Here is a 25,458-nt window from a genome sequence, read left to right on the forward strand (position 1 = left end):
GGTGGGCGGCTGGAAGGGTCTCATCTCCATGCTTGTCAGCGAGGGGGAGGGCCCGGCTGGGCCTGGCCTCTCACAGTTTGACATCATTTATCCACACAGACATGGAGAGTTGCTGAAAGTGGGAGTGTGCCTTATCTTACATGGTTTCCATAAAACTACACTGCATGTGATGTCAATACATAGTGATACCAGTACTACTACAGCCATTAATAATAATAGCTGATACTTATTGTTTCCTTTGTAGATCATGTTCTAAGCCCTGCAGTGTGATCTCACAGGATGCTCACTGTCATCTGTGAGGAGAGGACTCTTATTATCCCCATTTTACAGACAAGGGAACTGAGGCCCAGAGAAGTACAGGAACTCACCCAAAGGCCACCCAGTTGTTTTTTTTTTTTTTTTTTTTTTGCGGTACGTGGGCCTCTCACTGTTGTGGCCTCTCCCGTTGTGGAGAGACTCCGGACGCGCAGGCTCAGAGGCCATGGCTCACGGGCCCCGCCGCTCTGCGGCATGTGGGATCTTCCCGGACCGGGGCATGAACCCGTGTCCTCTGCATCGGCAGGCGGACTTTCAACCGCTGTGCCACCAGGGAAGCCCTGGCCACCGAGTTTTTAAGTGGCACATTGTAAGTTCATATTTTTAGAAATCCTGTGACGATTTGCAGCCACAATAGTTTGGTCCCGTGTCATGTATGTTAAAGACACTGCTCTCATAAAGGTCAGTGCTGAAAGCGGACCATGGCTCCTGGGGTGGTTTTCGCGCACTCCAAGAGCCTCAGGACGTGGCGAGTCATCCTCCTGCCATCCGAGAGGCTGTGTGCCCTCTACTTGGTGCTGACCGTGGGCAAGTTGTGCAGCCTCCCCATCCTCAGTTTCCTCATCTGTGAAATGGGGGAGGAGGGGAGGCGAACAAAAGCCTCGCCTCCAGGCCTGTGTGGTGAGGAGTCAAGGAAAATCCTGCTTCGGGGGTTTGGACAGAGCCTGGCACGTGTAAGTGCTCAGTGGTTTTCAGCTGTTGTTACTTTCACTGTTATTATTATCTTTATTTTTATTGATGGGTAGAGTGGTAAATAGAGCGACCAGCTGCCTTGGTTTGCTTGAGACCGTCCTGGTTTTAAAACTAAAAGTCCCGGGCTTCCCTGTGGCGCAGTGGTTGAGAGTCCGCCTGCCAATGCAGGGAACACAGTTTCGATCCCTGGCCCGGGAGGATCCCACATGCCGCAGAGCAACTAGGCCCGTGCACCACAACTGCTGAGGCCATGTGCCACAACTATTGAAGCCTGTGCTCCTAGAGCCCGTGCTCTGCAACAAGAGAAGCCACGACAATGAGAAGCCCACGCAACGCAGTGAAGAGTAGCCGCTGCTTGCCTCAACTAGAGAAAGTCCATGTGCAGCAGCAACGACCCAACACAGTCAAAAATAAAACAAACAAACAAATAAATTAAAAAAACCAAAACAAAACCAAGAAGAAAACCTAAAAGTCCCTCATCCCAGGAAGCCCCTCAGTCTTAGATAAACCAGGATGGTTGGTCACCCTCTGGTTAAAGTACTTATAAATAAGTTTAGGCCTGCCCTGGCATCAGTTGAGCCTAGATTTGAATCCAGCTCTGCCACTTGAGCAGGTCACTTAGCCTCTCTGTGCCTTAGTTTCCCCACCTCTAAAATGGGGAGTGATTGTTGTACCTAACTCGAAGGATTTTTATGAGGTTTAGATGCGGTCAGGAGTAAAAGGGTTTGGTGGAACAGTTACACTGAAACTACCTGGGGGGCCCAAGTGGACTGGAGAGAGGCTGAGACCATGTTGAAGGCTGGGTGTGGGTCTTCCCCTCCCCCACGGCTGGCCCCGGCTTCTGAGTCAGGCCGGCTCCATCCTCCACCACATCAAAGTTCTCCCAGGGCCCCTTTATGGCAGGGGCTGCTGGGCCCCTGGTGCAGCGGCTGATGAGAGCAAGATCCTATCTGCATGGGTGGAGGTGCCCGACAGCGGAGAGGCAGCCCCTGCCCCTCCCACACAGGCCCTCGCTGGTCCTCTTGGGGTGGACAGAAGCCTGCACGCCAGCAGGACCCCAGACAAGCTGGTCAACCTCTCTGCTCCTCATTTTCCTCCTTTCTAAATGGCGATGCTAGAGTCTTCCCGTGGGGTGCACGGGAGGGCCCCTCCAGTCTTGGGCTATGTTAACAGAATGCATCTTGGACCGAACGGGGTCCCAGATGGTGGCGTTTGAAATACTTTACCGTGAACCAACTGATGCTTTGAAAGCACACCAGCTCCAGGGCAGTGGTGGGACTGTGCTGCTCAAAGAAGGGTTACAGGATTTATAGAAGTTGCTCTTTATTCTTAGGAGGCTACAGACAGTGTGTTGGGGAGCATCTTAAACTCGGTGGTTGTGAGGGTCTCCATGCAGTGAGCCCCTGCCACCCCCAGCCCAGTGTGCAGGGGAGTGTTGAGAATTAAATGGAGGAAAACAAGTGGCTTCTCAATAAATGGTAGCTGCTAATTTTTAAAAATTAAACTTTTATTTATTTATGTTTACAGATTTAAGTCAGGGTCTCACAGAGATCTGAAAAGATTCCAATGTAATCCCAGTAGGAGGACAGATACACAGCCCTCTGCAGACTCATTTAGTCAGATGACAGTGACTACAGGATATACATTTTACTGAGCACGTACTGTATGCAAAAGCCCCAAAGTCCTTGCTCTCTTCTGGGTTTGCTCCAGGGACTGACAGCATCCACAAGGGAGTTTGGACCTACTCCAGCTCCACTGTATCAGAATCTGCTCCTAACAGGCCCCCCGATGACTTCCAAGCACGCTGCAGTTTGAGAAGTGTTGGTTTAGCTGTTTTTCCCTCCTTCAGTCCCTCCAACTACCCTGTGAGGTAGAGCTCCTTAAAAAAGGGGAAACTGAGGCACAGAGAGGCTCAGTAACCTGCCCAGGCTCACGCAGCCAGCAGAGTTTCTAAGGGTCTCTGACAAGAGGCGGAGGCAGGATTCGAACTCAGGCCTCCCTGCACCAGAACCCTGCTCTTGACCGTCATGTTTCCACTCAGCAGCAGCTGAGAATGTGGGAAAGGAGTGGGTGATTCTGACGGGGGAAGGATTGGCCTCTGGGGCACCCTGATTGAGTTGGACCTGCAGAGAGGAGGAGGTCTCGGCCAGCAGAGGGGTGGGGTGATCAGTCCCCAGAGCGGGCCTTCATTTGCCCGTCCCCGCCCGGCACCTGGTAGGAGGCCCCCGCCCCTTCTCTCTGCTCCAGCTTCAGGAGCTGTATGGAAACCCTGAAATGCAGACCCTCCTCATGCTGCAGGGAGATCTTGGCTGGTCCAGTTAGTAGCCCGAGAGCTGGCAGCAGCAGTTGGTGCGTTGTGCTTGCTTACTGTAACAGAGCGTGAGGCAGCTCTTGAATTAAATGCAGTTAAAGAAGAATAGGAGCAATCCTGCGCTAATTAATCAAATCCCCCACCTTTATTGAGCACCTCCTTTTAAAAAAAAATAAACTTATTTATTTTATTTATTTACCCTTGGCCTCCCTGGTTCCCCATCGCTGGACGCGGCCCTCTCCGGTTGCGGTGAGCTGGGGCCACTGCTTGCCGCGGTGCGCGGGCTTCTTATCGTGGTGGCCTCCCCTGTTACGGAGCACGGGCTCTAGGTGTGCGGGCCTCAGCAGGTGTGGCTCGCAGACTCCAGAGCGCAGGCTCAGCAGCTGTGATGCACGGGCCTAGTTGCCCCGCGGCATGTGGGATCCTCCCGGACCAGGGCTCGAACCCGTGTCCCCTGCATCGGCAGGTGGACTCTTAACCACTGCGCCACCAGGGAAGCCCCGTTGAGCACCTCCTGTGTGCCAGATGCTGTACTAGGTGCTGGGGACACAGGAGTGAACAAAACAGACAAAGTCCCTGCCCTGGTGGAGCTGATGTTCTAACAGGGGGGCGACAGAGAAATAACAAGTGCAAAGGAGCTGGACCATTCCAAATTTTAACACCTGCATGCTGGGATGGAATCAGGGCAGGGAGGATGGTGGGTGTGATGAAGAGCGACCTGGAGGAGGTTCTGCCTCCCGCTGGGTGCTCAGAAAAGGCCTGACCTGGGAGCAAAGCCATGAATGATGCATGGGAGCCAGGTATGTGACACTTTTGGGGGAAGAGAGTTCCATGAGGAAATGGCAAGTGCAGAGACTGGGAGGTGAGCGAGAACTTGGTGAGTTTGAAGTGCAGCAGGTGCTGGAGTGGAGGGAGGGAGGGGAGGAGATCAGGTGAGGAAGGTAATGGGCACTTGGGCAGAGCCTGGCAGGTAAAGGTGAGCGGGGGTGGGGGAGGCCCTTCCTCCTGGCGCGGCGGGCAGACCTGGAGGGCTGTAAGCCGGCGGGAGTATGGTCTGATTTATGTTTTAAAAGGGGCCGCTTGGGTCAGAGTGTGGAGGCTGGGCTGTAGGACCAGCAAGACTGATTGGTGGCAGTAACTGGCAAAGGATGGTGGCAGCTTGCACCAGGAGGTGGTACAAAGAGAGGGTGACAAATTCAGGATGGTGATAGAGCTGGCTCAGACTTGAATTGGTGGTGGAGGAATGTGGGAGGTGAGGCTTTTCAGCAGAGGGGAAGTTAGACCTTGACTGGTGTAACCTGGAAGGCTTCCTGGAGGAGGTGTAGGCAGTCAGGATGGGTGTTACAGGCTAGGGGACATTCTGGCAGTAGAAATCCATGAACCAGGGCCAGAGTGGGTTCATGTGAAGGGCAGTGGGCTCATATGGCTTATGTAACCTCCTTCCCACCCTTAAAGGTCACCGGCTCAGAGTTGTCCCTGGGGTTTTGAAGCTAGAGAAGGGATTAAGGGTCAAAGGTTTAGGTCGCCCCCTTGAGTGCGGGCAAGAAGACAGCTAAGGGAAAATCAGGACACCCAGGTGGAGGAGTTTTGAGGCTCTTAGCCCTGGCCCTGGCTGGACGGCAGGCCTGTCACCCACCGTTCCTGGACCTCGGTTTCCTCAAGCATCAAGTGGGGTACCAGGGAGGTGCAAAGCGAGCCTGCGGCAGCCTGGCAAGTTGGAACAGAGGTTGCCTGCCGCCCCCGTGCCAGGGCCCAGAGCAGCTTGGTTTGCAAGGCGGCACTTTCTGGGTGAGAACAGAGTTTTTGAGGGGGGCGTGGAGGGGGGAGGAAGGGGGGTTCTTTCTTTTTTCTCTCTGGACAGATCATTGTGGAGGAGCGGGCTCACAGAGGGGCAGTGAACAGAGACAGCGCTGTGGGCCTCTTTTTTGGGGGGCGGGGAGGGGAGAGGGAGCTAGTTCAGCTGTATGGGCCACTTAATACCCATGAACTTGCAATTAAATGCGGAAGTGGGAGACAAGGGGGTGGTCAAAGGGGATATTGTTCCGGCTCCGGAGAGAAGGGCGGCTGGAGCCCTGGGGAAATGGCCAGCCTCCAACGTGAATGGGCTTCAGTGTCCTAGGGGGGCTGGAGGGGGCAGGGGGCCGTCATTTGGCCCTTTGTCCTGTTCTGCTGGACCCGGCCACAAAGGCCAGCTTGATTCCCGTTTGGTTTCTTTTGGGGGGCCGAGGTGAGGGGTGCCTCGACCCCAGCTTGGCCCCCTCCCAGGGCCCCAAGCAAAGTGTTCCCTCTGGCCATGAGGGGCTCTCTAGAAATCCCCCTCACTGTGATTGAACTTTGTTTTTTCCTGAAAATTTTTTAATTTTAATTCTTTTAGGCATGTCTTACATGCAAATTTTTTCAGGCATGTCTTACCTACAATATTAAGTGTACAGCTTGATGAATTTTTACATGGAATTTATCTGTGTAACCTTCACCCACATCAGCTGGTAAATATTGCCAGCACCCCAGAGGGTGTTCCCTCCCAAGTCGGTATCCCTCAAAGTAACTACTGTTCTGATTTTAGTCATCACAGATTAGTTTTGCCTGCTTTTGAACTTTATGTAAAGTAGAATCATACAGTATATGCTCTTTTGTGCCTTTTAATTTTTAAAACATTATAAATATACACGTATACATAACTATATATGTATATATGTGTACCTAAAAATTATATATACGTATACTATGTATTATTTTTATATGTATTGTATGTAATCATTTCCATGGTTCAAATTAAAAAGGCATAAGTAATGCAGATTAAAAAGTCAGCCTCCCAGAACTATGGAAACAGTGAAAAGATCAGTAGTTGTGAGGGGTTGGGGTGTGTGGAGGGGTGAAAAGGTGCAGCACAGAGGAGTTTTAGGGCAGTGGAACTGCTCTGTGTAGTGGCATAGTGATGGTTGCATGTCATTATGCATTTGTCCAAACCTGTAGAATGTACACAACATAATGTAAGCTATGGATTCTGGGTGATTCTCGGTAATGTATCAGCGCACGTTCATTGATTGTAACAAATGCACCACTCTGGTGGGGGACGCCGATAATGGGGGAGGCTGTGCGTGTGTGGGGCAGGGGGTAGAGGGGACATTTCTGTACCTTCTGCTTCATTTTGCTGTGAACCCAAAACTACTCTAAAAAAATAAGTCAAAAAAAAAAAAGTCAGCCTCCCAGGTCCCGCCCCAAAGCTAGCCGCTGACCTTGGGCCCTTCAGATAGTCTGGACACACCCCTTTTGTTACATGAAAGTGATGGCTTGTTGTACTCACATTTCTGCACTTGGCTTTGTCCCCCTTTTCACCCTGTATCCTGGAGGTTGTTCTATAATAGCGCATAGAATTCCACTGGATGGATGCATGGTGGCTTTTTTTTTTTTTTTTTTTTTTTTTGCGGTACGCGGGCCTCTCACTGTTGTGGCCTCTCCCGTTGCGGAGCACAGGCTCCGGACGCGCAGGCTCAGCGGCCATGGCTCACGGGCCCAGCCGCTCCGCGGCATGTGGGATCTTCCCGGACCGGGGCACGAACCTGCGTCCCCTGCATCGGCAGGCGGACTCTCAACCACTGCGCCACCAGGGAAGCCCCATGGTGGCTTTTTTTAAGCTGGTCTCCTCTTGATAGACACTGAAGTTGTTCCCATCTTTTGCCATTACAAACGATGGTATGACAGATGCAGACTGCTTCACACCTGTAAGTTCATTCATTTCTGGGAAGGGAACTTTTGGGTTAAAGGGTATATACATCTGTTTTAGTATTTATTTATTTAATTTCCCTTCCAGTTTTATTGAGATGTAATTGAGCTACAGCACTGTGTGTCAGGTGTGCGGCATAATGATCTGACTTACATCCATCATGAAATGATCACCACAGTAAGATTAGTGAACGCCCATCATCTCCGGCAGATACAAAACAAAAGCAACAGAAAAAAGTGTTTTTCCTTGTGGTGAGAGCTCAGGATTTACTGTCTTAACACCTTTTATGAATAACATACAGTGGTGCTAATTGTATTCATCATGTCGTGCATTACATCCCTAGTATTTGTACATCTTATAAGTGGAAGTTAGTACCTTTTGAGCAAATTTTCTTACGCCCTGCCTCTGGTAACTACGAATCTGATCTCTTTTTCTGTGAGTTTGTTTTCTGAAGTATAATTGACCTGCAACACTATGTTAGCTCCTGGTGCATATCGTAGTGATTTAGTATTTCTATACATTACCAAGTGATCACCCCAAAGGGTCTGTCCACGTGTAATTTATCGCTCATCTTTAATTACGTGACAGATATGAATGCAAAATCTCCTTGTAGAAAATTACAGACAAGGGAACCTTTTCCTTCCTACCCCTGGTTGCCCCCACCTCCAGTGTCTCTTGTTACTAGTCTACTGTGCAGTGTTCCAGATCTTTCCCTGTGTGTTTGTGTCATTGACATACATAAACGTGAACCTGTGGAAAAGACAGGGTGTGTTTTTAAGTGTGTGCATTTGTTTACGTAAAAGGCCTCAAACCGAGGCCATGTTTAAAGCTGTAGGCTCCGGAGCCAGGCTCCTGGTTTACATTCTAGCTCTGTCCCTTTACCTGCTCCCTGAGGGTAATGTCTTGTGATCACCCAGTATTCCGCAGCCTTGTTCACTGTCTAGGGGATCTTTTTATGTTGTTTTGCACACTTCCAGCTCATTCCTTCTAACTTCTGCCTACTCTTTCACAGGACGATTATACTGGAGTTTATACATCCGTTCCCCTCTTAATAGGTATCTAGGTGATTCTTTTTCTTTTATATTAGGAATTCTCAACCTTCACATAAGTGATAGTTTGGGCCACGTAATTGTTTGGTGTGGGGGGGCTCTCCCGTGCACTGTAGGGTGTTTAGCAGCGTCCCCGGCCTCTACCCACTAGATGCCAGTAGCAACCCCCCTCCCCCCCAGTTGTGACAACTGAAAATGTCTCCAGACATTGCCAAGTGTAGTGCTGAGAAGTGCTACAGGGAGCATCGTTCCTCAAGCCTCCCTGTACGCATGGGCAATGGCATCATTATTGTATTGCTATCTCACAGATAAGGAAATGGAGGCCCAGAGAGGTCGAGTCATTTGCTTAAGGTCACACAGCAAATACATGGCAGAACCAGGATTTGAGTTCATGCTTCTTCCCATTTTGAGGGTACCCACCAAGTGCCAGGCATGGTTCTAGGCTGAGGTGGGTGTTTAATGGGTGCCAGCACCCCGACCCAAGCCCCTGCCCTCATAGAGCTAGCATTCTTGCGGGAACGGCAGACAGTAAGCTAGTCATCTTAATAGATACCTGACTCATCTGGTGGTGGTTTATGGGTGAGGGTGAGGAGATAGAGAGTCACAGTAACAATGCCACCTGACATTTAATGATATTTTACAGTAATAAATGATGTTTAGTGAGGGTTTAAATACGTCAGTTACCGTTCTAAAGAGTTTCACAGGATTGACTCATTGAATCCCCACCAAAAACCCCTATGACATACCATTAGTCTTATTCTCATATTGCAGATAGGGAAACTGAGGCACAGAGGTATTGAAGTCCTTTGCCAGGAAGTGGCAGGGCCGGTACAAGGACCTGGGCTGCTAGAACTCTTAACCATTGTGCAGGCCGCCCTCATGCCTACTCTAGGACCTACTTCCTGGGTGGTCGTGAGGGTCACCTGCTCTAAGAGCGTGACTCAGTGTGGTTTGCATGGAGATAAGGACAGAAACTGAGAGTAAACGTTTAAAGTTTTATAGCAATTTCACAGAGTAATTTGATGCCAGTTTAGTCCAGGACTAGAAAAATTAGGCACGTAGTCTGCCTTTTTACTTTGTTTTTCTAGTAATTCACTTTTATTGCAATTTTCGAAAGTATTAGTCTCAAACGGATTAGAAATTAAAGACAAAAGTAGTCCTTCCCAACAGATAGTTGGAGGAATGCTGTGTTAGGATGGGGAAAGTGCCAAGAGCAGGCCCTGGCCCATGGTATGACCTCCGTAAATGTAAGCTTTATTATTAATCTGTTGTTCTGACATTTGGTTCTCTCCATATAAGCTCCTTACCCCTGGGAGCTAGAATGAGCTGAGGGATCTTCTTCCTATTTAATGGATGAAAAAATTGAGGCCCAGGCAGGTTAGGTGTTTAGGATTGGCTGGCAAAGTCTAGATGCTTGGGGATCTTTTCTTTGCTGGCCCTGCCTGGGCCATGATTTTCATGCCCCTCTCCAAGCCAGGCAGCTGGATAGGCCCTGACCTGCAGGCTTCCCCGTGGATGTGTGGTTGGCCAACAGCCTGAAGCCCTGGTTAAGCAGGTCCTAGAGAGAGACTGGGCTTCCCTGGGGACTGTAGGCGGCTGGGGCCCCTCATCAGCCCCTCTCTTTGTCTCCGTGGCCATGACAACCTGGCTGGACGCTTGGCACATCCAAGCCCAGCCCCCAGCCTGACCAGCCAGCTTCCTCCTTGGCTGAGGCCGCCCTGGCAGGCTGCTGCCTGGCTGGGGAAGCTGCCCCCCAACCCCCATTCCCCTCTCTCCCACTGATGGGGGCTCCTGGGCAGGCCTGGTGCTGCCATTTCTTTTTTGTTTGTTTTGTTTTTTGTTTTGATTACTAATTGTGTATTGAAAGCAGTAAGAGGTTCCACAACACCAAATAAACCAGTTCTGAGGTTTTCCCCAAGATAACATTTAACAGCTCCAGCTTCTTCAATGTTTATCAAAATACAAAAGAAAAAAGTAGAGGTTATCATTTTTCGATGGCAAATCTGACCCTTGCAGGCTGAGGGAGTGAAAGCACATGTAGACAGGGGCTCCGAGGGGCTGGGGCTCAAGGATGACCACCTGCACTCCTGCTGGTGAGACCCCAGAGAGCCCGGAGCAGGCAAGCAAGGGGACTGCAGGGCTCCCGCTCAAACAAGAGCGTTCCAACCAAAGTGCCCGTGCTGACCCAAGAAAAGGCTGGGGTTCCTCCAAGGGGTCTGAGAGCGGTGGCTGCAGCCTCCAGCCCATCTCCTGGGCAGCCACGTAAGCACAGATACAAGCACAAACGCTATGGGGTGTGGGATGACCCAAGACAGAGCAAATCACAGGAACCCCCTATTGTGACCATGCAGAATGGATCATAGCTGGTTCTGCCCCGTTTCATGTTCCCAACGGGAAACAGCCCACTGGTGGACTGGACTCAAGCCATTACTGCAGAACCTACACTAGGCACATTTCTCCCTTCTGTGTGTTCCAAGTGTTCTCCTTATCTTGTAACTATTTTAAAAAATGCACTGAGTTTGGGTTAAAAACCAACCACCAAAATGGATCTCAACACAGATGTAAAGCCCAGAAGAGGAACATCGGGCTTTTCTGACACAGCGACTCCTGGATGACCCGTGTGCCTAAAATCCCTTCTCAGTACTAAACAATGGGTTGGTTTTCTTTTTGTAATTAAAAAAAGCTGAGTACTATTGCATAGGAGTACCAGAAACTGCCTCATTGGAAACAAAAACCATTTACGTTAAATAAAAACCCAGGTGCAGGCCGCGTCTGCACACTTACAGCGCAGTGAAGCACACCGTGACCGACCATGGAGACAGCTTCTGGCCCTCACACCCCGGGGGCACGTTTGCCACATGAGAGTAAAGCGAGGGTAGAAGGAGGGAGTGAGAGGGGAGGAGAGAGGAGTACAGCTCACTTCTGGTTCCGGAGCTGATTGGACAGCCAGTCCAGTCCCTCATAGAGCCCGTCCCCGCTGGTGGCACAGGTGGCCTGAATGTACCAGTTCCTGTGGCACAGAGAGTGCAGACCCAGCTTGTCCGCCATCTCAGCTGCATTCATGGCATTGGGGAGGTCCTGTTCGTTAGCAAACGCGAGCGGAACGGCGTCCCTGAGCTCGTCTTCTGCCATCATCCTCATGAGCTCCTCTCGGGCGTCATTCACACGCTCTCTGTCATCGCTGTCAACCACGAAGTCATATGAGACCTTGTGTGTTCTGGAAGTAGTGGCGCCACAGAGGCCGGATATTGTCCTGGCCGCTCACGTCCCACACAGTGAAGCTGATGGTCTTGTATTCCACGGTTTCCACGTTGAAGCCTATTGTGGGAATGGTGGTCACGATTTCACCCAGCTTCAGTTTGTACAGGATGGTGGTCTTTCCCGTAGCATCTAGGTCCACCATGAGAATGTGCATTTCTTTTTTGCCAAAAAGGCCCTTGAAGAGGTTTGCAGAGATATGCCCCACGCTGTAGACCCGTGGGAGCAGCATGGGCCAGAGAAACCCTGGGTGGCCGCGGCGCTGGTGCTGCCATTTCATGTGGGAAGGACCCCCAAACTCAGGCCTCTGGGGGGTCCTCCCTCTGCATCCGGGCCTCTTTGCTGCTGGCTTTGAGCACACTTGTGTTCATTCTCCCCATTTGCTTTCTGTCCGCAGCCCTGCCTCCAGCTTCCTACTGAGCTCTCTGTCAACCTGGGTCTGTCCCTTCCCTTCCCTTCCCTCTGCTTTTCCTCCTCGGTCATATTCTCTGTTTCTTTCTCTGTGTCTCTCCCTCTCTCTGTCTGGCTTCTAATGCATCATCATTTGCAGATTGGTCCCTGCATCTGAGACTGGGGCTGCCTCAGAGACCCCCAGTGCAGGGCACCCTTGGGGACCCTTCCGTGCTCAGAGAAAGGACTGCACTTTCTAGGTGCTTGTTTGCAGAAAAGCTGCAGCTCCAGCCGCCACCAGCCCAGTGAGATCCTGCTGCCCCAAATGGGGTAAGGATGGTCTTCCCATCTTGCGAGGGAGGAGTTTCTGTTGTCCCATGGAGGGGTCTTCCAGGTGAGGGAGGGGTGGTCCTCCCACCCTGTGAACAAGAGGCTCCTCTTGTCTCGTGGGGTTTCCTCCTGCTGAGGGAGGTGGCCCTCTAACCCGGTGAGGTAGTCTTCCTGCCTGGTGAGTAAGGCATCCTCCCCTAATGGGATGGTCCTCCTGGTCAGACCCTCTTAGGAGGAGGTGGGCTGCTGAGCCCCCTTGCTCTGACATTTGAGCCAGCCGTGTGAAGGGCTTGGACTCAAAAAACCCAGAATGTTTTCTTCCCATGCACCTGGGAGAGGGCCATTTCCCACTGTGGGTCGTTAAAGTCATCATTTATTAATGGCCACAGCTGTCCCTATAGATATGAATAAATAATGTTCCACTACAATGCCCTAGTCTTGTAGTATCCTTGAAGACCTTAGAGGGATCTAGATAAGAGTCGTCTCAGTCTGGCCTTTGACTGGAGCCCAGAGAGAGGAAATGATTTGTCTGTGTGAAGTTGCAAACCCAGATGCCCATGGGTTGACAGGTAGAGAGTAGCCAGGTGTAGGAAAAATTACGTCACCTCACCATCTGTCTTTTTGTTTCTCTTGTTTCAGCATCAGCCTGGATATCTTTAATCTCCATGCGCCTTGGTTTTTTCATGTATAAAACAGAGATAAGAATATTTGTCTCATAGATGTTTCTTTAATTTTTTTTTTAAATTGAGATACAATTCATACACTGCAAAATTTACCGTTAACAATGTCCATACCACTGGCTCTTATATAGTCACAAGGTTATGCACCATCACTGCTTTCTAATTCCAGAACATTCCATCACCCCAAGACGAAACCCCAAACCCATTAGTAGACCCCCTCCATTCTTTCCCTCCCCCATCTCTGGCAACCACCAATCTATTTTCTGTCTCTACAGATTTGGAATTATACAATGTGTGGCCCTTTGTATGTGGCTTCTTTCGCTTAGCATGACTTTTTCAAGGTTCATCCATGTTGTAGATGTGTCAGAATTTCATTCCTTTTTATGGCTGAATATTAGTCCATTATCTGGATATATCACCTTTTTTTAATCCATTCGTTAGTGGATGGACATTTGGGTTGTTTCCACTGTCTGGCTGTTATGAATAATGCTGCTATGAACATTCGTGTACAAGTTTTTGTACAGACATAGGTTTTCACTTTTCTTGAGTATATATACCTAGGAGTGGCCTCATGGGTTTCTTGGGAAGATTAAATGAGCCCTTAAAAGTACAACTCTTGGGACTTCCCTGGTGGTGCAGTGGTTAGGAATCCGCCTGCCAGTGCAGGGGACATGGATTCAAGCCCTGGTGCAGGAAGATCCCACATGCCACGGAGCAGCTAACCCCTGTGCCACAATTACTGAGCCTGTGCTCTAGAGCCCGCGAGCTACAACTACTGAGCCCATGTGCCACAACTACTGAAGCCCGCGCGCCAAGAGCCCGTGCTCTGCAGCAAGAGAAGCCACCGCAATGAGAAGCCCGTGCACTGCAGCGAAGAGCAGCCCCCGCTTGCCACAATTAGAGAAAGCCCGCGTGCAGCAATGAAGACCCAACGCAGCCCAAAATAAATAAATAAATTTATAAAAAAAAGAAAAAAAAAAAGTACAACTCTTAGGACAGGTCCAAGCGATAGCAAGTACTATATGTGTGCTAGCTCTTACTATTACAAAACAGTACCTCAAGCCTTTGGCCTTGATGTTGGAGAGACAGCGATGCCATTTAACACTTATCGAGTGCTTACTGGGTTCCAGGCACCTGTCCTGTTGGGTGGCTGCCCTTTTACAGGTGAGGAAACTGAGTCACAGAAGCAGTAATTGGCCCACGATCACACAGTGAGGTCATGGCAGGGCTCGGATAGCAGTGAGCCTGGCGGGCGAGCTCCAGAGCCCTGAACCCATGCCTTCTGGAGGACCGGAGGTCCCATGTCCCATGTCCCGTGTAAAGGGGCAGCTGAGCAGCAGTTCCCGTGTGGGAACACAAACCCAGTGTTGCCAGATCTCCTGACTTTTTAAAGGTGTTTTCCAGCAGCTGGAAACGTGGAGTCTTGTGTATGAAATCACTCAATTTTTAAAAGTTGGCAACTCAGTCATATTTTTAACAGACACTGTGTTGGCCAAACAAAACACGTCTGTGGGCCAAGCCCGTGGGTTGCCAGTTTGCACACTCTGCCCTTGGGGCGACCTGTTGGGTGGGGAGGGGCGTCGCTGGGCCCCCGACCTTGACTGCGGGCATTTCTGGACCTTCCCTGGGGGTTTCGGGCTCATGTCTGTGCCAGTCGTGTTTCAATCTGGCCCCTCATTGGCATGGTGGGCTTGGTGAGGGCCCCAGTGGCATCTGGTCATTTGGGATCCCTGCCTCTCCCCACCAGGGTCATGAAACCATGGCTCGCTCATAACGGGTGCTCGCTGTACAGCCCCTGCCTTTGACTTTAGGAGTTAACTACCTTTCTACAGCTGGAAGCCTCCTGGCGTATCAGGGCCTGGGATCTAGAGTCAATCTCTGGTTCCAACCCCAGCCCTGCCCCTTCCTAGCTGTGACCTTGGGCAAGTTGTTTAGCCTCTTGGTGCCTCTGTTCTCTAATCTGTACATCCACAAAATGGGGCTAATCCATTATTTCAGGAATTAATACGTAGCTGGTGATCAGGGTGCATGTGGAGCCTGGCTGGTTGCGACAGCATAAAGTAGTGACGTGGGTGCAGGCTTGGGAGCCGGACTCCCTGGGTTCGAATTCCAGCTCTGCCACTCACCAGCAGCATAATCTTGGGGCAAGTGACTCTGCCTCCGTGTTTCAGTTTCCTCATCTGTCAAATAGGGGTAATAATAATACCTACGTTATGGGGTTGATGTAGCACGTAGGACAGTGCCTGGCACATGGCAGGAACCCAGTAACATCAGCCATCGTTAATATTACAGACACACACGAGCGCAGACAGACGTGCAGACAGATGCAGTAACCACCAAGGCTCTGCCATCTGGCAGAAACAGCGCGAAGGTGACTATTTCCGCGTGCGTTTCTCTGTGTGTTTACTGCAGGGAGTGATGTGAGCGTGTGATGCGCGAGTGTGAATCTGAGCTAGTTAGCGGGGGTGCTATATTCTGCATAGGCATTGCCACGCATTAGTAGAGTGTGTACATTATGCGTGCATGTGCTCGCTGTCTCTGTTTCCCTTTCTCTCCAGAAATAAACACATGCTGGGGTTCTTGGGCAGTGAACCCAGCCACCTGAGCAGCCAGTGATGTTTGAGCTGATTGGGGAGGGCAGGTGGCCACAGGTGGTCGGTGGATGGAGGAGTTGTTTGCTGCTCCTGAGGTTGGGATGTGGCAGAGAAAGTGTTGGGGGCGCTGAGGGCTGGGCTGTGGGCCGTGGGTGTGACCCTGCTGGCCGTGGCCTTGGGGGTAGGCTCTGCGATTTGACTTTGACCCTTTGGGCAGTCAGCGCAGGTTTGGCAGGCCCAGCGGACTCTGAGTCTTTCTCTGCTTCTCCTCACCTTCCCTTTCTTCTCTGCGGCATATTGCAGGCACTAATTTAGGCGAAAGCCCCTTGGAGGCTAAGAAAAGCTGAAGCACGCAGAAGTAACAGAGCAGAATTTAGCTATCTGGAGAGGCAGCCTGGGCTACTGAATTTAGCCTCTTTCTCTCCCCCACCCCATGTTCTTTCTTCCCTGTTAAACTTCTCAGATTACCTTGCTGCCTACTGCCCTCCTATTCCCATTGAGCCTGGGGGCTGTGGAGGCCTTTGTTCACCTCTTTTCTCTTTCATTCCCGGAAAACTTTCTGGGGAGGCCAGTGGGACTTCAGGCTGCTTTTGAAGAGGTGAAGGGGTGAGATTTTGGGTCATTTTCCTGTCCTGGTCTGAGGATGGATTCAATTACTTTTTCTTACTATTAGCTGATACATATCAAGCACTTAGGGTGTGTCAAGCTGCGTCCTGGGCATTCGACACCCGCGAGCTCGCTTAGTCCTTCTGACACCTTAATGGAGGTGATTCTTATTGTTTCATTTTACAGATGAGGGAACTGAGGCACAGAGAGGCTATGTCACTTGCCCAGGGCCCCACAGGGAGGAGAGGCTGAACCAGGATGTGACCCAGCAGGTGCGGTTCTAGGGCTCTGGCTCCTCAACACAGCACTCTGCTTCCTTTGTTGACGGGTTAATTCAGTATATTTTTTGAGCCCCTACTATGTGTGTGGCCCATTTTTCTCCTTCTTTCCTCCCTTTCACTTCATTCTTTTTCTCCTTCTTCCCTCCCTCCTGTTCATCCATCCATCCACCTATCCATCCATCCACCCATCCATCCATATCTGTCCTCCCTTCCATCCATCCATCCACCCATCCATCACTCCACCCACCCATCCATCCATCCATATATATCTATCCACCCATCCATCCATCTCCATCCATCTGTCCATATCCATCCATCCATCCATCCACCCATCCACCCATCCACCCATCCACCCATCCATATCCGTCCTCCCTCCTATCCGTCCATCCACCCATCCATCCATCCATATGTCCATATCCATCCATCCATCCATCCACCCATTCACCCATCCACCCATCCATCCATCCATATATCCATATATCCATATCCATCCTCCCTCCTATCCGTCCATCCACCCATCCATTCATCCATCCATCCATATCCATCCATCCATCCATGTCCATCCATCCATCCCCCTATCCATCCCCCTATCCATCCATCCACCCACCCATCCATCTACTCATCCATCCACCCATCCATCCGTATCCATCCATCCATCCATCCTTCCATCAATCCATCCATCCATTAGTGTTTCCTAAGACTTACTGCAATATCAGTCTTATGATTTTTGTCATATTCATATACCGGCTACAACATGATTTATATAATATTTTTATTTAATCTGACCCTCCTTCCTTTTTTAAAACTTCAGTCTCCTCTTTTTTTAAAAATAGTTTTAAAATATATTTATTTATTTGGCTGTGCTAGGTCTTAGTTGCAGCATGCAGGATCTTTGATCTTTGTTGTGGCATGTGGGATCCCCAGTTGTGGCACACAGGATCTTTTAGTTGTGTCATGCGGCTTCTTCGTTGTGGCATGCGAACTCTTAGTTGTGGCATGTGGGATCTAGTTCCCTGACCAGGGATCAAACTCGGGCCCCCCACATTGGGAGCGTGGAGCCCCTGCCACTGGACCACCAGGGAAGTCCCTAAAACTTCAGTCTGCTCTTAAGCAAGAGTGTTCATGACTCATGGATTTGATAGGAGAGCCATAGTTATTAAGATCAAGATAAAAGTATTCTTGAGTGCCGCCCCTAGGTCGCCTCTCCCCAGCCTTGCTGGGCCCACCCGGAGAATCCTGTCACAAGGTGAGACAGAGATCGCAGCTCCACGCCAGGTCCAGGGTGGCTGGGTGTCTCTCTGACCAGAACTTAGGACAGTGGGGAGGGTGCTATGCTGTGGTAAAGAGCTCTGGGAGGCCACCAGAGATCGCCTCTGGGTGGAGCCTTAGGGAGAGGTGACATTTGAGCTGGAGCCCAACATAAGAGTTTAGATTTTGATTCTTTAAATATTTTTCTAGTTCCTGGTATGGGTGTGTGCTGGGCATACGGGGTTAACGGGAGCGTTATTCCTGACCTTGTTGGTCTCACAGCTGGGGTGCTTGGGGTGGGTGGGAGACAGAAACTGAAAGAATGAGTCACAGATCACTTCAGACTGTCAGGGCTGTGAAAACTGTAATGCAGGGGGTGGGGTTGATAGCGTCAGGGGTGGGTCTGGATGGTCTGTGTTAGGAGGGCAGGTGGGGAGGCCCGGCAGGGAGGTGGCATTGTCACTGAGCCTTGGGAGGGAGCAGCTGCGTAGAGTACCTAGAGTTGTTTGGGCAGAAGGAATAGCAAGTGCAAAGGCCCTGGGACGTGAGGTGGGGGTGAGGAGCAGTGTGAGTGGGGAGGTGTCTGGGGCCAGATCTTTCCTGGCAAGGTAAGGAATTGGGATTTGTTTCCAGGTGCTTCGGAAGCCGGCCTTTGGCGGGGTGAGAGCAGGGGAGGAACATGAGTGGGTTATGTTTTTACAGAATCCCTCAGTTGCTGTGTGGGCTGGAGCAGGAGAGGCAGCAGGCTGACTGGGGAAGAGGCAGTGCCATAGTCCAGGTGGGAGATGGTGGTGGCCCTGACCAGGGAGGTGGCAGAGAGGGGACAGGCGTTTAGAAGGTGGCGCCGACAGGATTTGCTGGTGGTTGGATGTGCAGGGAGACCCAGGAGACTAGGGTGAGGCAAGGGGGATGTGCTTTTAGGGGCTGACCCCACCTTGCAGGGCCCTGAGGGTGAGCCCCTCCTCACCCACCTCCCTCTCCCCCATAGCTGCCCTGAAGATGACTCCAGGGTTTGTCTGAGCGTCTAAGTTGGAGGCTTCAGGAGGGAGAGAGATCTTCCAGCCAGAGCTCTGTGAGGGAGGAGTCACAGAGCATTTGTGGTTCCCACGGCGGCCCGGGGATCCCCTTCTCTGAGCTCTGTACAGGAGGGTCTTTGTGGGGCTTCCTCCTTCCATTCATCTGTGGCTCTTTTTTCTCTCATGGACAAGGGTTGTCTTCCTATGACTGATGCGTGCATGAGAGAGGCTGAGTTTGAGACAGCCCCAAATGGATTGTGAGGCCGCAGAGATGCTCATGCATGCATACATTCATTCATTCACAGACCTGCCTACCACCCTAGGTGCTATGACAGCGAATAAGGCCAGGAGTTCCTCCCCCTCCTGGAGCTTGCATATGGGTGGAAGGACAGACAGTGAACAAATAAGTAAATACACAGAGTGCCAGATAGTGATAAATGCTAGTGAGAAAAACAAGACAGAGACGGGGATAAAGGGTGCAGGAGTGGGAGTGATTGCTCTTCTTAGGTAGGCTGAGTGGGGATGGCTTCACAGAGGTAGTGATGTTTGAACAGGGGGCTTTAAGAAGTTAGCCATGGGAGCATCCAGGGAAAGCATTCCAGGCTGAGGGAACAGTAAGTGCAAAGGCCCTGGGGCAGGGGGGGTCATGCTGGTGTGGTGAAGGCTCATGTGACTGGAGCAGCTTGCACGGAGAGTGGCAGGAGGTGAGGGCTGGTGAGAATGTTGGACTTGATTCTCAGTGGGGTGGAAGCCACTAGAGCCCTTGGAGCAGAGGAGGGACATGATCTAAGACTCAGAGAGGCTGAGGCTGCTTGACTGGACAGCAGAGAAGTAACTGATAAGAACAGAGTGAAAGAGCAGAGGAGCTCTCAGTTGTTGAGGGCTGGAGTGCTCCATGCAGGCGTGGGTCTGGGAAAGGGGAGGGGTGGGCAGTTCCTGGCAGTGGACAGGTCAGCGTTTGGGGTGGCTGGGTGTGGGCTGGCTGATAGCCTGGCCCTGCCACGGACAGGCTGTGTGACCCTGGCAAGTGACTTATCCTTCTGCAGCTCAGTTTCCTTATCTGGAGCGTGAGGATGATAACAATACCTACCTCTGAGGGTTTTGTGAGGATTAACTGAGATACTACATCAAAGTGCTTATGCCGGGCTTCCCTGGTAGCGCAGTGGTTGAGAGTCTGCCTGCCGATGCAGGGGACACGGATTCGTGCCCTGGTCCGGAAAGATCCCACATGCCGTGGAGTGGCTGGGCCCGTGAGCCATGGCCGCTGAGCCTGCGCATCCGGAGCCTGTGCTCCGCAACGGGAGAGGCCACAACAGTGAGAGGCCCGTGTACCGCAAAAAAAAAAAAAAGAAAAGTGCTTATGCCTTATGCTTGTGGCTGCTCAGCCCATCCTGAGCTCTCAGGAAGAGCTTCCTGTTGATATTCACCCCCTCCCCTCCCCCTCCTCCCCTCCTTCACCTTGCCTCTCCCTTCTCCCCCTCTTCTTGTTCGTCTCTTTTCCTTCCCCTTCCCCCTCCTTTTCCAGAAAAGCACTGTGGTGAGGGCTAGAGTCAGGGACTGAGGCTCAGTAGGTTGTCCTGGCAGTGAAGGTGGATGGAGACATTGAGGAAGCCTTTGCCAGATTTCATCGTGAAGCTGGACACTTCACCCATGACACATAAAGGACTTGTTTCATTATGAATTGGTGGTTATTTGGAAGGAGTGGGCATAGCTGGACTTCTGAGTTCCTAGCTAAGGTCAGGGTTTTATTTAGTCAGTGGATGGTGGACTCTCTGTGTGAGTGACTGAAAAAGGAAACCAAACTGATTTAAACAAGAGAGGAATGTAATAGCTCATGCAGCTGGGATGTCAGCTTCAGGTAGAGTTTCATCTAGGTGCTCAGTATTTGTCTCTGTTCCACTGCCCTTTCCATTGCCTTCATTCTTATGCCCTGTGTGGCTCAGGTGGAGGTCAGGTAACACCCCCTTAAGCTGCATTGGGGTGCTTTACTACAAAAAGGGGAAACAGAAACTGATGGCAAAAGGCAAGATGCTTGAAAGAGGGGAGAGCCCTGTGTGAGGTGGGTGTGGGTGGGTCTTTGGGTCTAAGCGCAGTGTTCTGCAACTGAGATTTCTAAAGGATATTTGAGGACTGCTTTCATGACTCATTCTTGGATGAATTCACCTCACCCAGGTTACATCATATCCTCAAACATCTGCCCTCCATCCTGCAAAAGGCTCTAAGACACTGCCTGCTTGGTCCTTGGGTGGTGGAAAACAGGGCTTCATGGTAGATGCAGTCTTAACAGTAAAATGTTCTTGGCTTACAGAACACTTCCCATGGGTCCTTTAAACACATCAAGTGAATTGCAAGTTCCATTTGGGTTTGCACACGACCTCTCGCGGTCCCCTCTCCAGCTGTAGAGGTTTGGGTCTGGGTGCGTTCACCGTGAAGCCTCTGGCAGTCCGCAAGTTAAGTTTAGTCACCGCGTTGGCAATTTTCTGAGTTTTTCTTTCCCTGGGTATTTGTGACTTCCCTAATTTTTAGGTTTCTTAAAAGCAAAGAAAATAAAACAAACCACAGTCGTATTTCCAGACCCCAGCATCTGGTGGCCACTTATAATTTGGGATGTTTGGGAGAAAAAAGTGTTTTGATCATTCTTCAAAATTAGACTTTAAAAATGTATCATTGGGTATTTCTATATTAAAAGTTTCTTTTTTTCCTTTTAAAAACATTTTGCAACCAGGCTTCTTTAGGGATTTTCTTAGTCCTTCCCCTACTCTGCAGATCTGCTTATAAAATTCCTTGCAAAAATGGGTTTTTCTTTTTTGCAAGAGGTTTTTTTTTTTTTTTTTAACCTTTGTATAAATCTATAATGTTGTAAGCAGCAGAAAGAGGAAATGAACTAGAAAAGTGCTCAGGTCTTTGAAGCAGTCTCTCGTGGACCCTGGTTGGCCAGAGGCTCTGCGGCCAGCGGGTATTTGGGCATCCGTTGCCCCTTCAAACACTTGTTACGTGTGATGTTTTGGAATCAGCCTTTTTTTTTTTTTTTTTTTTTAAAAAAAAAAAAGGATCTTTATGATGCCTTTTAATAGAACTCATTGGAACCATTTCACCTGGTTAGAAGATTGGTATGTTCAGAGGTGACGTGTAGTCCCGTGGGCTAGGCAAGCAGACGCAGCTGTCAGTGTTTCCAGGGTTAAAAGAATTCTCTCTGTCCTTCTTCAGGACGCTGGTGCACTGCCCACCACCATGGTGGGGGAGGAGGGCATCCTGAATGGCCCACCCAGCTTTGCCTTGCTGGCCACCAGTGAGGCCCAAGGAGTGAATCCCCAGAGTCATCAGCATGCTGTGCTCGAGGGGGTTTCTGAGAGGTGCCCGGAGTATGGGGTGGGGAGGGGGGCTGGGAGGGTCATGGGTCATAGGCCAGAGATGCTCTGACCCAGCCCAGTGACCTCTTGCCCTTCCCACCCCTCCTCTTCCCACCCCTCCTCTCCCTCCCCTCCCCCACTCCCTTTCCTCTCTTTCCTTCCCCTCCCCCTCCCACCTCCCTCCTCCTCTCCCCGCCTCTCTCCCTGCGCTCGGCCTTCAGAATCCTTGCTCTTCACCCCTTGGCTCTCTGCCTCTTTGCATGTAATGTCTTGGGTCACAGGTGCTGGGGGTCTCTGTAGGATTGATTCCAGAAGGGGATTGGTTTGCTTCTTCTGAGGACACATGGATTTTAGATTTTCGTAGTTGTTGCTCATTTGTCCTGCAAAGGGGTCTCACCACTTGCCCTCCCCCTTCCAACGTAGCACCAAGGTCCCTTTCCCAGGGAACTTTGTGCAAACCTAGATTCCTCGGTCTGCCGAGTGGCGCTGCCCTCCCCCCATCCTCCCCTCTGTCTGGGGGCACCCCAGGCACAGTCCTGCCTCACCATCTTCCTGCTGCTAACACCCTCCCCCAGGATCCACCGAACCCTCCTCCTTTAGGCCTCTCTCCCCTCAAATACCCTCTGCAGAGAGGCCCTCCCTGGCCGCCCTGTCTGAGAAAACCCGCCTTCCCCAGCTTTACCCTTCCGCTTAGCACCTCTCCTCTGGGTCCATCAGGATGTTTGTCGGCTGGTTGGGCATGTGTCTCCTTTTACTAGAAGTCAGCTCTGCGTTTCTCTTGTTCCTGCGACTCCATTGCCTGGCCCACGGTAGGAGGCTGATAAATATTTGTGGAAATAATTTGGGGGAATGTACTCAAACTTTCTTCTCCGGCTGGGACATGGGGGGATCAAAAACCTCAGAGGTACACAGGCTTAAAGGGGGAAAGAAGAGGGGCCGCTGGCCGGGGCTTATCGGAGGAGGTGAAATCTTGAAAGTTGGCTGTAAAAACCCAGAGAGGCTGGCCAGTTGGGATGAGTCCTTGTGGCCGAGGAGCTGTGACCATGGGGTGAGAGAAGGAGCCCCCGAGTTTGTATCTCAGCAGTGATTCCTGAGCTTGAAACTGGCTGGGACAGCTCTCCTGCCCTGGTGCCAGGCCCCCTGGAAGGGGTTTTGGGAGCCCTGGGTGGCACAGTGGCTGGAGCTAAGCCTGAAGCCAGTTTCTTGGGGCAGAGTGGACAGCAGTGGAGGACCAGTGGCTCTTAGCGTCCTTTGCATTTTTGTGAATGAATCTTAATGGTGCTCCCCGGTGCTGTTAGCCCTCACTGATTACTGGTGGGGGGCTGTTACAGGAGACCCCAGGCAGAGTACTCACAGGCAGTTCAACACTTCTTAAATATATAAACTTTACTGAGATGTAATTTACGTAAAATAAAATGTACCCATTTAAAGACATGCCTCTATCAGATTTCACCAGGCTGGGCCCACTGGCTACAGACAGGGGAGCTGACAGCTGCTTTCTGCCCAGACAGCAGGGCAGGGAGGGGCTGCTGAGGGGTCAGATGGGTTCAGGAGACGCGCTGGGCACTTGTCACTCAAGGTTTCACACCCAGAGGTTCACTAGCCTTTCTCTTCTGGTGGGTTTGTGGTTCCCATGGGCAAGTCAGCTTCTTGCCCCTGGTGACGAGGTTTCTCCAGGGAAGGCGGGGAGGCCTTTAGGTCCAGGAGGGCCCAGCAATCTGCATATCTAGGACAACCTCACTGTCCCAGAATGATTTGTACCAGGAAGAGGACTGTGACCAAGAATCCGCTGGAAATAGACCCTAACATAGCAATATTGGGAGTGGGGGGGTGAAGGGCTAGATGAGGACTTTACCTTGTGGAGGTATCCTAAAAATAAGTTGAGTTTTATCCTTTCGTTAATTAGGATATAGGATTTAGGATACAGTAGCAACTTTGCATGAATTCTTAGATCAGTAAAGAGGGACTCAAGTGTTGTTTTTTTTTTTTTTTTTGCGGTACGCGGGCCTCTCACTGTTGCGGCCTCTCCTGTTGTGGAGCACAGGCTCTGGACACGCAGGCTCAGCGGCCATGGCTCATGGGCCCAGCCGCTCCGTGGCATGTGGGACCTTCCCGGACCGGGGCACGAACCCGCGTCCCCTGCATCGGCAGGCGGACTCTCAACCACTGCGCCACCAGGGAAGCCCTGGTGTTGGTTTCTTTTTCTCCATTGGGGGATGCGTAATTTTTCTGATGAAATTAAATGGTCTGATGTGATGTCATTTCACGTAAAGTTGCCGTTTTCAGTGTGATGGTAAAGACTATGACGGTAAAGAGTCATTCTGCAAAAGCATTAGAGCTGGTTTTCGGTGCTCACGCCTGCCTCCCTTTGATGGTCTGATCACCTCCTAGAACTCTGCTATCTTGTGTCCTTCCTTTCCGTGTGAAGTGGTCCACCTGCTAGGTCCTCATGTGTTTACAGCTTTGCCAGCACCATGTGCTGTTTGCCAACATCACTTTCATCCATGTCATGAAATCTAGCATCTCTTGGAAAACTTGCAGTTTCACTTTGCAACCGATTTGCTTTCATTTTGCCTCGTATTTTGACTGTGGCGTATTCGGGACAGCGGGAGCTGCAAAGATACGGAAGGGATGCTAAGTAGAGTTTGCTGTTTGGGGGATAATTTTAGAAGTGGTCAGCTTGTTTGGAATATGTTGAAGACAGGGTGACGTTTCCCCCTGGGAGGACTTGGATGATGGGCGAATTGGAGTGGACCTTGGAGCATTTTAGGATGTGTCTTTGTTGCGGAGAAGTTGCAGAGTGGTCCAGGGGACCAGTCTCATTCCTGAAACGAGCGGGGACGATTAAGGGGCAGTGCCAGGATGCCGTGGGTTCCTGCTTTTCCTTCTGTGCTGCTGCTCAGTCTGTTTGCTGAATCCTTCTCTTCCTCCTGGCCTCTGATTGTCGGGGTTTGCCAGGCTCAGCCCGTGGACCTCTTTCCATCCCAGTACTCTCATCTCTCCTGTGGATTTCACAGTCGTGGGGCTACTGCCTCCTTACCGTTGCCACGCACGTGGATATCTTATAACATCTTATGCTAAACCTGTACCAAACCGAGTTCCTCATCTTGCCGGTGAAACCAGCTCCCCTCTGTCTTTCTATCCCAGTTAATGTCAGCTCCATCCTTCCGGGTGCTGAGGCCACAACACTCCCAGGGGTTGTGAATACCAGGAGAGGGGTTTCACTGGGGTCCATCTCAGAAGCTGCTGACCTCATGGCTCTCTTGAGCAACGTTGCTGTGAACCTTGTTGAAACATCTCCTGGTGCCTATGTGCCGGAGGAGTGGCGGTGCTGGGTTGTGAGGCCCCCTTTGCTTGTTTTTCTCTTATTAATGTATCTTGGAGCTTGTTCTCTATCAGTACCTAAAGAGCTTCCTCATTCTTTTTCACAGCTGCACGGTTTTCTGTGTCTTAAATGGACCATCATCTGTTTGGAACTGTTTAAATTGTCCTGTAGTTAACATCCTTTTTAACAGCATTTCTGTGCCTGTGTATGAGGATGTCCCCACTAGGAACTGGGCTGGGTCGCCTTCAGCTGTCAACAGGAGATCATTGCTCTGCCCTGCATCCTTGC

At 50.9% G+C, this 25,458-nt stretch overlaps 1 protein-coding gene and 1 pseudogene across 4 annotated transcripts in view; one reads left to right on the plus strand and one right to left on the minus strand.

The window, feature by feature from the left end:
• The window catches only part of PREX1 (phosphatidylinositol-3,4,5-trisphosphate dependent Rac exchange factor 1), a 197,533-nt gene that overhangs the window by 25,108 nt on the left and 146,967 nt on the right, over positions 1-25,458 (plus strand). The window lies entirely within an intron of this gene.
• LOC116739645 lies at positions 7,812-13,389 on the minus strand (annotated as a pseudogene).

The sequence above is a fragment of the Phocoena sinus genome, chromosome 15 (genome assembly GCF_008692025.1).
Source record: "Phocoena sinus isolate mPhoSin1 chromosome 15, mPhoSin1.pri, whole genome shotgun sequence".
Taxonomy (NCBI): domain Eukaryota; kingdom Metazoa; phylum Chordata; class Mammalia; order Artiodactyla; family Phocoenidae; genus Phocoena; species Phocoena sinus.